Source organism: Palaemon carinicauda, chromosome 16, assembly GCF_036898095.1.
Source record: "Palaemon carinicauda isolate YSFRI2023 chromosome 16, ASM3689809v2, whole genome shotgun sequence".
In the NCBI taxonomy this organism is placed as follows: Eukaryota; Metazoa; Arthropoda; class Malacostraca; order Decapoda; family Palaemonidae; genus Palaemon; species Palaemon carinicauda.
Genome location: NC_090740.1, coordinates 116,018,606 through 116,036,105, shown reverse-complemented (window position 1 = coordinate 116,036,105; position 17,500 = coordinate 116,018,606). Strand labels below are relative to the sequence as shown.

Genomic DNA, 17,500 nt, shown 5'->3' with positions numbered 1-17,500 from the left:
GATAAAATAATGAGAGCATATCTAAGCATCAATGTTGGTTGTAAAGTTAGATAAAATAATGAGAGCATATCTAAGCATCAATAGTGGTTGCAATGTTATATATATCAATGAGAGCATATCTAAGCATCATTAGTGGTTGCAATGTTATATATATTAATGAGAGCATATCTAAGCATCAATAGTTGTTGTAATTTTAGATAGATTAATGAGAATAATCTAAGATAAAACAATGAGAGCATATCTAAGCATCAATAGTGGTTGCAATGTTATATATATTAATGAGAGCATATCTAAGCACCAATAGTTGTTGTAATGTTAAATAAAATAATGAGAGAATATCTAATCCTGTACTGCAATCTCTGATGTAGAAAAAAAAATGTCGGCAGACTTTTGAATTTGCCTGTACATATTCATGATATTAATGAGTATGGCCAACGATGCAATTTCATTATAGTGTTGCAACGAAATTCAGAAATTATGTAAATAAGTATTTTCTAAGTAATCAAAGATACACAGCAAGACTTGCAATTAGTGAAACGAGATTTTTTTGCATCGCGAAATTTATACAATTGTGCAGATAGAAGTCATTATTCCCATTATCCATTATCAGTGACAATGGGATTACGCTGATAATGAATCTATCCGAGATGAAAAGAAGAAAAAGATAAAAAGATAAGAGAAAGAAAATGTTGCTTCAAAGGATATAAGGTTAAGTTCCTATCAAGGTAATCTATTCTTCTTCTTCTTCTTCTTTTTCTTCTTCTTCTTCTTCTTCATCATCATTATCATTATCATTATCATTATCATTATCATTATCATTATCATTATCATCATCATTATTATTATTATTATTATTATTATTATTATTATTATTATTATTATTATTATTATGAGCTAAACCATAACCCTATTTGGAAAAGCTGGATGATATAAGCCCAAGGCCTCCTGTAGGAAAATATAGCCCACTGAGGAAAGGAAATAAGCAAATAAATAAACTACAAGAGAAATAGTCAAATTAAAATATTCACAGATTATCATTAATACATAGCTATCTAATACTATCCATATTTTTTCTCTATATCTGATTTCTGTTTGATAAAGAGACCCGAATTAAAAAGTAAAAATTCAGGCAAATTTCTGTATATCATCTTGTGTTTTTTTTCAACTCTATTGATTCATGAAAGATATACTGGTAGAATGTAGTAGGTTGGCCAGGGCACTAGCCACCCGTTGAGATACTATCGCTAGAGAGTTATGGGGTCCTTTGACTGGCCAGACAGTACTACATTGGATCCTTCTCTCTGGTTACGGTTTATTTTCCCTTTCCATACAAATACACCGAATAGTTTGGCGTATTCTTTCCACATTCTCCTCTGTCCTCATACACCTGACAACAATGAGATTACCAAACAATTCTTCTTCACCCAAGGGGTTATCTGCTGTTCAGTGGTTACTTTCCTCTTACTCTATAGCTATGGTAAGCAGCTCTTCAAGGAGAAGGACACTCCAAAATCAAACTATTGTTCTCTAGTCTTGGTTAGTGTCATAGCCTCTGTACCATGGTCTTCCACTATCTTGGGTTAGAGTTCTCTTGCTTGAGGGTACACTCGGGCACGCTATTTTATCTTTCTCTTCTTGTTTTGTTAAAGTTTTATAATTTTTATAGGAAATATTTATTTAAATGTTATTACTGTTCTTAAGATATTCTATTTTTTCTTTTTTCCTTTCCTCACTGGGCTATTTTCCCTGTTGGGGCTCCTGGGCTTATAGCATCCTGCTTTTCCAACCAGGGTTATGGCTTAGCAAGTAATAATAATAATAATAATAATGATAATAATAATAATAATAATAATAATAATAATAATAATAAAAATAGTAATAATAATAATAATAATAATAATAATAATAATAATAATAATAATAATAATAATAATATACTTCTTTCTATCTATCTTTTGTTAAGAAGTATATTCCCGTCTGGTATTTTTAGCCACATCAAGAGCCATAATTTTTCTTATGATAAGTCAGCGTTCGGTTAACACAAAAGACATTCTTCATTACTAAAACTTTCATCCAAGTCTTAAGTCTTGTCAGCAACTATTGACTAAATGGAGGAAATCTTTAAAGAAATCACAGAGTCTGAACATAAGGTTGGAGCATAAAAAGGAAGAGCTGCATTGTAAGAAGTCCAGTTTCTTCCGGGAAATCAACGGCTCTACACACACACACACACACACACACGCACACACACACACACAAACAGATTGTTCGGACAGTATCTCCGGATGGGTGGTCTTTGACAATCAAATTCCAGTTTCTTCCTGGAAATCAACAGCTCGACACACATACACATACACGCACACACACACGCACAGATTATCCAGACAGTATCTCCGGATGGGTGGTCTTTGACAATCAAATTCCAGTTTCTTCCAGGAAATAAACGGCTCCACACACACACACACACACACACACACACACATACATTTTCTGGACATTATCTCCGGACGTGTGGTCTTTGACAATCAAATTCCAGTTTCTTCCAGGAAATAAACGGCTCCACACACACACACACACACACACACACATACATTTTCTGGACATTATCTCCGGACGTGTGGTCTTTGACAATCAAATTCCAGTTTCTTCCAGGAAATAAACGGCTCCACACACACACACACACACACACACACATACATTTTCTGGACATTATCTCCGGACGTGTGGTCTTTGACAATCAAATTCCAGTTTCTTCTAGAAAATCAATGGCTCCACACACACACACACACATACATTTTCCGGACATTATCTCCAGACGTGTGGTCTTTCATAATCATTCATGTTTCTAAGTTAAGGGCTCTCGTAGTGTAGTGGTTATCACGTCTGCTTTACACGCAGAAGGTCCCAGGTTCGAGCCCTGGCGTGAGCAGTTTCTTAATTTTGGAGTGAAGAATATACTGTAAAGGAGTTCCTTATATGATTGTCCCATGTCAACGAATAATGAGACATCGGAACATGGTTTTTTTCACTTTATTACAAAAGGTTCGTGAATACACTGTCTAGAGCCGACACTCAGGTGAGCGCCTTGTCTCAGAGAACGCACAAAGGCTACTAACTCCCCTCGCAAGCAAGATGCAATCTTGCTACAACAACATGCTGAATAGTTAGGTTTTGTGGAATTGTCATGATTATAGAGTTTATTTACCTTCAAATACAACCCATATTCATACAAGGATTAGGACATTATTATTATTATTACTTGCTGAGCTACAACCGTAGTTGGAAAAGCTGGATGCTATATGCCCAGGGGCTCCAAAAAAGAAAATAGCTCAGTGAGGAAAGAAATCAAGGTAAAATAGAGGAAAAGAAACAAGACACAGCAGCGTGTCCTACTATACCCTCAAGCAAGAGAACTCTAATAGAAGACTGTATATTAGAATTACAGTTTCAAATAGCCATAAATACCCTTTAATATCGAATTCGCTCTGTCATGGGATCTCAGATTCACAGTGAAATTTCTTTAGTGATAACTATATCTTTTCGGCCAAGGACTCGAACCTAAGACCGATAGAAATAAGGGTAAACATTAGACTGTTTGCACAATTCGACTAGACACATACACACACACACACATATATATATATGTATATATATATATTATATATATGTATATATATTATATATATATACACATATATATACATACACATATAAATGGTATGTCACTGTCGATTCAGTTTCTTGGACCCGGGTTCGATTCCCCGGCCGACCAGAAATTATTAACTTTGAGTTAGTTCCCCCTTGGGTCTTTGATCCCGAGGTATAGAGAGAATCTAGATATTAAGAGGAGTATGATAATTATATGGCCTGTTTGAATATGAGAAACACGTCTAAATGTGCAAAATTTATCATATATATATGTACATATATATACATATATATTTATATATATATATATATATATATATATATATATATATATATATATATATATATATATATATATATATATATATATATCAAGTGTATATGCATCTGTGCATGTTTAAATACGTTCAGTGAATAACCAATAACACAAATCAAAGAGACATAAATTACTGGTGAAAATCTTACTTATATGTTGATATTCGCAATCAAGATGCCACTATACCTGGAAAGTCTGGACCCTTTTATATTTACTATGGCCTCAGTCAAAGTGATTTTAGGTTTTGCGTCCATAGATATATAAACAAAAAAAACATTACCTTCAGTGTTTCCTACTTTTTCGTAATTCTATTTGAATAAAATTTCCTTCCATTACTTTCTTTTATAAACTTATGTTTTTTTGAATAGGGTATTCCAATATACGAAATTTTACCTGATGAGATAAAAGGTTAATAGAATTCTTTGAATATACATTTTCTCAAATTCTGACCAAAAAAGACGACCCCTGTCAAAATCAGTCTTTCTCTTGAATGTCAATAATATGGAAAGAAATAAATAGGAATTTTCCACGACTCTATTGATGAGGTAAAAAAAAAAAAAAGAAAAAAAAAAAAAAAAAAAAAAAAAAAGCTGGAACGCTACAAGATCCAGTTTAAAATGCCTTACTGGATACGGGGTTTTTGGAGATAAATATGCACTTCGGTGCATTTCTTTATCCCTAGCATCCGGATAGAATTGCAGATAAAATTGCATATCTCGATAGATCATCAAAGGATTTTTTTTTTATCAAACCAATGGGACGCTATCAAAGCCACGCCTTCCGGGTTTGTCAAAGCCTAGCTTATTCTATCTGCATGGAAGGATGTGCACAGATGCTTTGAGAGAGAGAGAGAGAGAGAGAGAGAGAGAGAGAGAGAGAGAGAGACGTTTGTTAGAATATATTAGAATGGTCATTGATAAAGTAATTGACCAGATATTGGCAGATCCCATGGGCATATAGAACAAATAAAGTAAAGAGAGAGGGATGATGTAATAAGAGAGAGAGAGAGAGAGAGAGAGAGAGAGAGAGAGAGAGAGAGAGAGAGAGAGACGTTTATTAGAATATATTGGAATGGCCATTGCTAAAGTAGTTGATCAGATATTGGCAAATCCCATTGCCATATAAAGCAATTAATGAAATAAAAAATAACTTTTTTTTTTTTTTTTAATGTCGTTAAGTCAATAATTTCCGTAAGCAGCAATGTTGTGGGGATTTAGTACTTTACATTAATTTAAAATTTATATTTTTCCATAATTTTGAGAAAAAAAATATTATAACTACAGTTGACGGAATCTTTTGGAGTTTACTTATACAGAAAAAAGGATTAATTTTTGTTTGAAGAATTTAAACAAGGAAAGTTAGTCGTATTGTTTGAAGAATTTAAACAAGGAAAAGTAGTAGTATCGTTTGAAGAATTTAAACAAGGAAAATTAGTCGTATTGTTTGAAGAACTTAAACAAGGAAAAGTAGTAGTATTGTTTGAAAAATTTAAACAAGGAAAAGTAGTAGTATTGTTTGAAGAATTTAAACAAGGAAAAGCAGTAACAATTAAATTTAATTTGCTATTCAAACTGGAAAGAGTTATTCGGTATTGGTCAATAAGAAGACTTGGAGAGAAGCCGAAGAAGAAAGATAAAGAAAAATAGTAAAGAAGTGAGGAAAGACGAGACAGGGCGGAATAGGCAGTTGACCTACGAAGGGAGGAAAGCAATTGAATAAAGACTGGCATACGGGTCTCGATCAGACCCACAATGATAATCTTTATTACGAACGTCTTGTTCCTTTAAGCAAATGTCAGACGAAAAGAGGATTTATTGTTTTTAGAATACGTAGTGCTTAGATTTTTTCGTATATATTTAAAGTGGTGCACTTTTCATCCTACATACATACATATATGAATATTTGTATGTATATTTACTGTATATATATATATATATATATATATATATATATATATATATATATATATATATACATATATATATATATATATATATATATATATATATATATATATATACATATATGTGTGTATTATTATTATCAAATGCTAAGCTACAACCCTAGTTGGAAAAGCAGGATGCTATAAGCTCAGGGGCTCCAACAGGGAAAATAGCCCAGTGGGGAAAGGAAATAAGGAAAAATAAAATATTTTAAGAATAGTAACAACATTGAAATGAATATTTCCTATATAAACTTTAAAAACTATAACAAAACAAGAGGAAGAGAAACTAGATACAACAGTGTGCCCGAGTGTACCCTCAAGCAACAGAACTCTAACCCAAGACAGTGGAATACCATGGTACAGAGGCTATGGCACTACCAAAGACTAGAGAATAATGGTTTGATTTTGGAGTGTCCTTCTCCTAGAAGAGCTGGTTACCATAGCTGAAGAGTCTCTTCTACCCTTACCAAGAGGAGAGTAGCCACTGAAATTAGAATGCAGTAGTTAACCCTTTGAGAGAAGAAGAATAGTTTGGTAATCTCAGTGTTGCCAGGTGTATGAGGACAGAGGAGAATCTGTAAAGAATAGGCCAGACTATTCGGTGTCTGTGTAGGCAAAAGGGAAGAACCGTAACCAGAGAGAAGGGTCCTTTGTAGTACTGTCTGGCCAGTCAAAGGACCCCATAACTCTTTAGCGGTAGTATCTCAACGGGCAGTTGGTGCCCTGGCCAACCTACTACCTACTATATATATATATATATATATATATATATATATATATATATATATATATATATATATACTGTATACATTCGCATATATATATATATATATATATATATATATATATATATATATATATATATATATATATATATATATATATATATATGTATATATGTATATATACAGAGAGAGAGAGAGAGAGAGAGAGAGAGAGAGAGAGAGAGAGAGAGAGAGAGAGAGCCAAGAAAATGGTATGTAGAATGGATGCAAACAGAAAGGAAACGATAAGCTGGTTGGAATTAAAGATGAAATTCAAGATGCAATCACATTACGCACAACATGAATCAGGGAAAACATTTTACAGAAAACACATGAGTACTCTAGCGGGGTTTACACAGTCGAACGCTTCGTCGAACCAGGTTCTCGAACCTGCTTGTCAAACGGCTCGAAGAGGTAGAATCAGCCACAAATGCGTAAGCTTTGTGGACAACGAAGCCCCGCCCACAAAAGTCAGGCTAGAACAGACTTTCATCCAACCGTCTGACGAACGTGTTCGACAATCAGATACCCCGTTTACACGTTCGAACATCACTTCAAACACTTGTCTGTCGAACCGCGTTCGACGAGCCGTTTGACCGTCTAAACCCGACTTTAGAATGAAATAAATGTATAATAGCATACATGAGCAAACTCGAGAAATTGCGTTGTAATAAATAGCAACAGCACTGGGATAGTCTAGATGGCAATAAAATGAGGGAAGTAACAAATGTCATATCACCTTGGAGGTATAACATGATACCCCGAAAATGGGAGACGACTCTTTGTCGTCTCCGTATTGGTCACACTCGGTTGACACACGAGTCTCTTCTGAAGGGCCAACACCAACCGTATTGCGACGACTGTTTAGTACCTTCAACATTGAGGCATTTGTTGACCGAATGCCCTAATTATAATAACTTAAGGAATAGATATCTGTTTGAGGCTCGAGGTGAGGATGGCAGGTTCATCCTTGCCAAGATTCTTGGACATGATGTGTCCTACTGTGCGAGCGAGATTTTTAGATTTATATCAGAAGCAGGTCTTCTGAAAACTATCTAACTATTATAATGACATCTTAACTTTTATGGTTTTAATTAAATTCTCTTTTATTTTTCATATAAAATAAATGCTATCGGCATCAATGACCTTAGATATCAGGATGCCAGAAAACTTTCAATCAATCAATCAATCAATCTGCATGGTACAGGTATAAAAATCCTAACAGATTCTTTGCACAACAGATTAAATGCTTGGTTCACGAAATATGACGAAACCTGGTAGACTAAAGAAGAAACAATAATGGTTGCACTTCGAATGTTTTTCATAAATAAGATAATGTTTGAAATTGACCAAACAAGTCAGTAATTTAATTGACGAAAAAATAATGCTAGCAACATGTTTAACCATAACTGCTCTTCTGAAATTCTCATTTCTCAATTTGACTAATGCAATCTTGATGAAGCTGCAGAGAGGGCGTTGAATCCTTTAGGAGAACGATTTTAGAGGAATTTAGAGGAAGTAGGTAGTCGTTTAATTCTAAAAGTTGATTGCAAAAGGGAACAGGACATAATCAGCATAGGATGGGTGCACGAATGCAAAAACAGCGAGTGCTGGGAACAAGTAAAGATGGTAATGACGTTTAATTAAATAACTGCAGAATGTACCTTCGCTTTCTATATTCTATTATTATTATTATTATTATTATTATTATTATTATTATTAGTTGAGCTACAACCTTAGATTGAAAAAGCAGGATGCTGTAAGCCCAAGGTCTCCAACAGAGAAAAAATTACCCAGTGAGGAGAGGAAATAAGGAAATAAAGAGAGAGAGAGAGAGAGAGAGAGAGAGAGAGAGAGAGAGAGAGAGAGAGAGAGAGAGAGAGAGATGTTTTTCCGGTCCCTCTGACACTGCCAGACACATAACTACTCGGTCTCTCGTAGACCTCTGCCGATCTCTAAACCTTTATAATAAAGTTTAATGATAACCTGTAAGCCCCCGAACCTCTAAAGGTTACTGGTTAAGAAGAGATACCAAGAAACAATATAAATTATGATTTAGAATTCGTGAACTATAAGGAAGATTATACAGTTGGCGTCATTAATTCCGGTACAGTGTCGCCGACTTGGCTTCCCGTGAAGTGTACCGGAATTAATGAAGCCAACTGTACGATACACAAACTCTTTCATGATATAATAAACACTAAAATAAATATGATTGCAAATATTAATAATGTATTGACTTAAAAAAAAAAATTAAATAAAATAAAACATCGTGCTGTGGATTAAGTGATTTAAATGTTTCTAATTTTTTTGTGCATGTTTTATACTTCAAGAGTCCTATTTGATATAAGCCCTCTTCTTATTGATTGAATAAAACTATTTTGCTTAGTTTGTTAGTTCAAATAGATAGTTACAGACACTTATAGGAACGCACACACTCACACACAAACACACAAACACATATATGTATATATGTATATATATATATATATATATATATATATATATATACTGTATATACATGTATATATATATATATATATATATATATATATATATATATACTGTATATACATGTATATATATATATATATATATATATATATATATATATATATATATATACATGTATATACAGTATATATATGAATATACACATGTATATGTATGTATATATATGCATATATATATATATATATATATATATATATATATATATATATATATATATATATATTTATATATTTATATAAACATTTACATATCACACATGCACCAATATATGTGTGCAAACGTGTATGTTCGTGCGTCTGCACAATCGGAAATATTTGTTGAACCGTAAATCCTAAATTGAAAATGTTCCCTTTTATAAAAGAGTAATGAATTTCATCAGAAGTTTTCATAAACTGACAGGAACAATTTGTTCATGACAGAAACATCCGGATATGAAGAGGTAAAGGGATGAATTTGAATCGATTTATATATATTTTCAAGAGACTTTTTTTTCCTAAAATATACTTAAAAAATATATTTTATTATATTTGTTAAGGATTTTATAATTTAAATGGGAGATATTTGATTTAGTGTTAATACTGTTTTTTAAATATTTTATTTTTCCTTGTTTCTTTTCCTTACTGGGCTAATTTCCCTGTTGGAGCCCCTGAGCTTATAGCATCATGCTTTTCCAACTGTGGTTGTAGCTTAGGAAGTAATGATAAAATATATTTCAAAAATATATTGCATTATATTTGTTAAAGTTTTTATAGTTTATATAGGAGATATTTACTTTAGTGTTAATACTGTTTTTAAAATATTTCAATTTTCGTGGTTTCTTTTCCTCACTGGGCTATTTTCCCTGTTGGAGCCCCTGTGGTCTTACGGCATCATGCTTTTCCAACTGGGGTTGTAGCTTAGCAAATAATAATAATAAAATATATTTGAAAAACATATTGTATTATATTTGTTAAAGTTTTTATAGTTTTTAAAGTTTTTTAGTGTTAATACTGTTTTTGAAATATTTTATTTTTCCTTGTTTTTTTTTCCTTACAGGGGTATTTTTCCTGCTGGAGCCCCTGAGCTTATAGCATCCTGCTTTTCCAACTAGGGTTGTAGCTTAGCAAGAAAAGATAGTAGTGATAATCATTTAGGAAAAAATAATAATTGAATTGAATCTATTTGTTTTTGTTGGCTAATAATAAGTATAATGGTACCTGGATTATATCATATATTGCCAGTATTACTGTACTTGATTCTAGCTTTTTTTTCCGAATTCTCTATTCTATTTAATCTCATATGAATTTCACAGAACTATGTTAAATGCTTTTGATAATATTCACAGAGGTTTCGCAGGACTCTATAAAAGCCAGAGGTATTTTACCATAGAGTTTAGCAATGTAGGTCTTAATTTTACTGAAACGTTTTAAATGCTTTTGATAATATTCACAGAGCTTTCGTAAGGCTCTATAAAAGCAAGAGGTATTTTACCATAGAGATTAGCAATGTAGGTCATAATTTTACCTAGTCTCTCGTTAATACAATATAAATAACGAAATAAAAACGCACTCATTTTACAAGATATTAATGGCGTGTCTCTCGTTAATAAAATGAAAATAATGAAATAACAAACGGACTCATTTTACAAGATAATAATGACGTACGTCTCTCGTTAATAAAATAAGAATAATGAAATAACAAACGGACTCATTTTACAGGATAATAATGACGTACATCTCTCGTTAATTAAATAAAAATAATGAAATAACCAACGGGTTCATTTTACAAGATAATAATGACGTACGTCTCTCGTTAATAAAATAAAAACAATGAAATAACAAACGGACTCATTTTACAGGATAATGATGACGTGGATGGCAGTCGAATATCAATCATTCATAGCCAGTGCTACGGCACTCGGTCAAAACTCGCCTTATCATCAAACTCTTATCAGCAACTAGCGTTCGTCTCCTCCAACCTTGTGACAATCTCTGAGTCATTGCTATTTTTTTGCAATCATTGGAGAAAGGAAGGAAATATTTCTGTGAAATACGAGCTATTGTTCTCACTTGTAAGAATGTGAATATTGCAGCGTATAGCAAATCAAGGTAGTATGATCTCAATAGAAAACTAGAGGGACACTCAGTAGAGCGTAGACCTCCGCCACGGCAGCTTATTTTTCGATCTCCTGCTCGACCTTGACCTTGACCTTTGACCTTAACATGTAATAATTGGCGTGGATTTACATACATTCAAAATGGAACGCGTTTGAAGTTTCTATGACAACGATGTCCAAACTTATGGCTGATTGGGTGAATTAGACATCTTGCTTGACCGCGACATTGACCTTTGACCTTGACCTTCCAAAATTTAATAATTTCCATTTTTTTATATAACAGTTAATCCCTGCGAGGTTCATTACTCTACGATTAAAATTGTGGACAGAAAGGTATTCAATAATAAAAAAACAACAACACACAAACAAAGACAAAAACCCGTAAACATACAAGCAGGGGGTAAAACATACCCTCCTTCTAACTTCGTTGGCGGAGGTAAAAAAAAATGCAGTATCTTGAGACTGGTGAGATAAAAACTGGTCTAACGACTATGCTCAATTCAGATCTTGTTGCGCCAAAAAAAAAAAAAAAAAAAAAAAGAAGTCAGGAGGAATACTTGATATACATACAAGTCATGGAATACTTATAGCGCCAACGCTCCCCATCGTCGGATAATTAATCATATTACTAATAAAATAAATGACTACGATACGGAAAGAAATTAATACATATAATATTGTAACAATGAAAAAGTGAGGACACGTAATAAGCAATAATAAGCTGTTACTAACTACTTTCTAATCTACTAGGCAAGCAGTTGATTCTAATAGTCAAGCTTTCTCTACCATGAGGCTCAATACTACACAACATTCTAGAAGTTTTATTCCAGCAGCGACCGAGTTGTGGAATGATCTTCCTAATCGGGGAGTTGAATCAGTAGAATTTCAAAAGTTCAAACTTGCAGCAAATGTTTTTGTTGAACAGGCTGATATTAGTCTTTTTATAGTCTATATACAAATTATCTGTTTTAGTGTTGTTAATGTTTTTAAAATGTTTTTATTAATTTTCATTACTTCTTATATCGTTTATTTATTTCCTTATTCCCTTTCCTTACTGGGCTATTTTTCCCTATTGGAGCCTTTGGGTATAGCGTCTTGCTTTCCCACTAGGGTTGTAGCTTGGCTAGTAATGATAATAATAACAATAATATAATTCTTCTTCTTCTTCTTCTTCTTCTTCTTCTTCTTCTTCTCATTGTTATTATATATATATATATATATATATATATATATACTGTATATATATATATATATATATATATATATATATATATATATATATATATATATATATATATATATATATGTATATATATACATATAGTATATATATGTATATATATGTATATGTATATACAGAATAACAATAACAACAACAATTGCAGCCGTTTCTAGTCTACTGCAAGACAAAGGCCTCAGACATGTCAATTCATGTCTGGGGTTGGGCCAGTTTTCATCACCACACTGGCTGGTTTGGATTGATGATGGTGGGGGATTTTCGTCTACTCACTCACTGCAAACCAACCTAGTATGGACGGCCCTGACAAGTACAGCATTGCTGATCATGACGGTACACAAACCCTTTCACCCCGTTAAGGTATCCTTGATCAGGAAAGGAAAAAGAAAGTAAAATTAATGCAGGATTACTTTATCTGGCTGGAACTAAATGCAATTCCTTTAGAAAAATGAAAGAGAACTAAATGCAATTCCTTTAGAAAAATGAAAGCGGAGTAAATGCAGTTCCTTTAGAAAAATGAAAGATACTTTAATGCAATTCTTTTAGAAAAATGAAAAAGAACTAAATGCAATTCCTTTAGAAAAAAAGAAAATTAATTAAATGCAATTCCTTGAGGAAAATGAAAAGAACTAATTGCAATTCCTTTAGAAATATGAAAGAGAACTAAATGCAATTCCTTTAGAAAAATGAAAGAGAACTAAATGTAATTCCTTAAGAAAAATGAAAGAGGTTTAAATGCAATTCCTTAAGAAAAATGAAAGAGGTTTAAATGCAATTCCTTAAGAAAAATGAAAGAGGTTTAAATGCAATTCCTTTAGAAAAATAGAGGAGAACTAAATACAATTCTTTAGAAAAATGAAAGAGAAGTGAATGCAATTCCTTTAGAAAAATGAAAGAGAACTCACTGTTATTCCACTTGGAAAGAGATCTCCAAAAGACTGAATACACTGAATGGCACTAAGGTCGTCTGAATTCATCAGTCTCCTCATTGACATTAAGGTCCAGTGTGACCAGCTATTAAATTCCCTTTGTGAATATCTACCAGGAAGAACAAAATAGAGTTCCTCTATATATCATCTTTCCCAGAGAACTATTTTGATTCTGCTGAGTATGGGAACTGATTATCACCAAATTTACATAAGACCCTTATTAGCTATAGTTTTTGAACCTCTAGCAAAATTTCAAGATCGCTAGGTTGCAAAGTAATCACACGTTCTCTTGATTACAGACTGGAGACTGGCTTTTGCAAAGGCACAAAGTTATTCAAATGATATGAATAGTGAAATTCTAGTCATTTTACATCTTTTTCATGGATCCAGTCTTCAGATCTGAGAGAGAGAGAGAGAGAGAGAGAGAGAGAGAGAGAGAGAGAGAGAGAGAGAGAGAGAGAGAGAGAGAGAGAGAGAGTTACAAGAATGTCTCAAAGATTTATAAGTCCATCTGCGGAGACTCCATTTGCTCTTGGAGAGAGAGAGAGAGAGAGAGAGAGAGAGAGAGAGAGAGAGAGAGAGAGAGAGAGAGAGAGAGAGAGAGAGAGAGAGAGAGAGGATAAACTTATTACATGCCGAGTCAATTTCAGAACCATCATTTCACCGTAGTTCAAGGAAACAGCGTGGCACTTAACCATATCCTCACTTAACCACATCCTCACTTAACCATAACTTAACTTAACCACATCCTCACTTAACCATATCCTCACTTAACCACATCCTCACTTAACCATAACTTAACTTAACCACATCCTCACTTAACCATATCCTCACTTAACCACATCCTCACTTAACCATATCTTCACTTAACTAGATCACCATTTAACCATATCCTCACTTAACAAAATCCTCACTTAACCATAACTTCACTCAACCACATCCTCACTTAACCATATCCTCAATTAACCACATCCTCACTTAACCATATCTTCACTTAACCACATCTTCACTTAACTATATCATCACTCAACCATATCCTCACTTAACAACATCCTCACTTAACCATAACTTCACTCAACCACATCCTCACTTAACCATATCCTCAGTTAAACAAATCCTCACTTAACCATAACTTCACTCAACCACATCTTCACTTAACCATATCCTCAATTAACCACATCCTCACTTAACCATATCTTCACTTAACCATATCTTCACTTAACTATATCATCACTCAACCATATCCTCACTTAACCACATCCTCACTTAACCATAACTTCACTCAATCACATCCTCACTTAACCATATCCTCAGTTAAACAAATTCTCACTTAACCATATATTCACTTAACTATATCATCACTTAACCATATCCTCACTTAACAACATCATCACTTAACCATATCCTCACTTAACCATGTCTTCACTTAACCATATCTTCACTCAACTATATCATCACTCAACCATATCCTCACTTAACAACATCCTCACTTAACCATAACTTCACTCAACCACATCCTCACATAACCATATCTTCACTTAACCATATCTTCACTTAACTGTATCATCACTCAACCATATCCTCACTTAACATCCTTACTTAACCATATCCTCACTTAACCATATCCTTACTTAAACCATATAATTACCTAAACCATATTATCATTTAACCATATCCTTATTTACCCACATCCCTACTTAACCATATCCTCACTTAACCATATTTTCACTTAACCACACCCTCAATCAACCATATCCTCACTTAACCACATCTTCACTTAACCACATCTTCACTTAATCATTTCACTTAACCACATAATCACTTAAACTAAATAATAAAGCAAATAGATCGTCTGTAGCTCATGGCAGGATTTAATTCAGTCATTACGAACCGAATCCGATCCTTATGAAAAACTCCGCTCAGAGCCATTGAGAGTAAACTGAGCTGTATATTCAAGGAGAGTAAAGTCATAAAGAGGTGACGAAAGATGGGGAAGGTTAAGAGTGCATGCAAGGTTTTAAAAGAGCCCCGAGGAAGCTGAAGTGCTTCCAACAATAATCAATAAGCCGAAGAATGCAACGGTTTGATGGTCGAATGCATACACACGGCTAGAGATGTTCGAAAGCTATACCTTGGCACTTGAGGGATGACGGAGCAGTCTTAACGGCTTGCTGGTTTAGTTGTTAAGCCTTATTTCCTTCCCTCACTGGGGTGTTTTTCCCTGTTGGAGCCCTTGGGTTTATAGCATCCTGCTTTTCCAACTAGGGGTGTAGCTTAGCAAGTAATAATGATGATGATGATGATATGATAATGATAATAATAATAATAATAATAAATTTTTCCTCACTGGGCTGTGTTTCCCTGTTGGAGCCCCTGTGCTTATATTATCCTGCTTTTACAACTAGGGTTGTTGCTTAGCAAGTTATAATAATAATAATAATAATAATAATAATCATAATCAACATCTCCTCCTACGCCTATTGACGCAAAGGTCCCCGGTTAGATTTCGCCAGTCGTCTCTATCTTGAGCCTTTAATTCAATAATTCTCCATTCATCATCTCCTACTTCACACTTCATAGTCCTCAGCCATGTAGGTCTGGGTCTTGCAACTCTTCTATTGCCTTGTTGAGCCCAGCTGAATATAATAATAATAATAATAATAATAATAATAATAATAATAATAATAATCTGCCTTTTTGAGAGAACTAACAGCTTCTGCTCAATTTACAATCCATCTGCTATGACAGTGCTTGGTGCCTTATATAATTATATATTTTGCCAATCTGTTTGCTAGCTGAATCGACAAATATAACTGAATATTGGTTGGGTTAGTTATAATCTCCTAAAAGGATCTAATCCCAAAATCCATATATATAAGAGAGATTACTCGAGTGCCATATGTAGATGAGATCATGATGAGGGGTAGATGGAGATGGATTGTGCGTGCTCTTCGCACTCCCCAAGAGAGATTCGTTTACCAATTTTTTAACTAGGCTCCAAAAGGTACTTAAAGAGTTGGGAGACCTAGGCCTACATGGCTGAGGGCTATGAAGCGGGAAGCAGGAGATGATGAAAGGAGAAGTATTGATTTAAAAGCTCAAGATAGAGACGACTGGCGAAATCTAACAGAGAACCTTTGCGTAGGAGGAGATGATGATGATGCTGACATGCCCACACATACACAAATTAACCAGTTTATTAGTATATGTTGAAATGATCTATTTCATATTTTATATCAAAGTGTAGTATAAAAGGGAATAAACAAATTAGAAATCTATGAAAACGAAATATTCAATGTTTATTCAAGGTACGATGATATTATCGTCGCCACAACATTTACAGCCCCCTTCATAGCTCTAATTTCCCCAAGGCAAAGAGGATGAAATACTCCAAAGTCAAATTGATTAGTAGAAGAGCTTTTAATAGGTTTTCTTAATGGATTTTTAGTCTTGGAAGTTTAATTATAGACGTCATATACGGGATGTATTCGAACGTCTGGTATCAGTTTCGTAAACATATTTTGCTCCATTTTGGTTTGATATAGGCTTATTCAACCTCTTTGGGGTTAGGTAGGCTTAGGCTAACCAAATTTTGTTTTTTTATCGATGTTTTTTTTTCACAATACACACTTGAGAGGCATAGGCATTTTTCTTTCTCATATTTTAGGTGATTAGGTTACCTCTGAGACATATAAGAACTGTAGCCGGTCTTCGTCCAATGCAGGACAAAGGCATATCCAGATTTTTTTTTCTTTTTTTTCTTTCTTTTTTTACAAGCACACCTGGGAGACATAGGCATAGGCATTTTTCTTTCTCATTTATTTGGGTGATTAGATTACCTCTGAGACATATAAGAATTGTAACCGATATTCGTCCAATGCAGGACAAAGGCCTAAGGCCTAACCCATTTTTTTTTTTTTTACAAACACACCTGGGAGACATATGCATTTTTCCTTCTCATATTTTAGGTGATTAGATTACCTTTGAGACATATAAGAATTGTAACTGTCTCTCGTCGAATGCAGAACAAAGGCCTAAACGAATCTTTTTTT

General features: G+C 33.6%; 1 protein-coding gene and 1 non-coding gene across 2 annotated transcripts in view; both read left to right on the top strand.

Annotated features, from left to right (window-relative positions):
* The window catches only part of LOC137655106 (FMRFamide receptor-like), a 146,005-nt gene that overhangs the window by 49,320 nt on the left and 79,185 nt on the right, over nucleotides 1–17,500 (top strand). The window lies entirely within an intron of this gene.
* Nucleotides 2,857–2,929, top strand: TRNAV-UAC (transfer RNA valine (anticodon UAC)). The gene has a single exon. It is a non-coding gene; the product is annotated as a tRNA-Val (tRNA).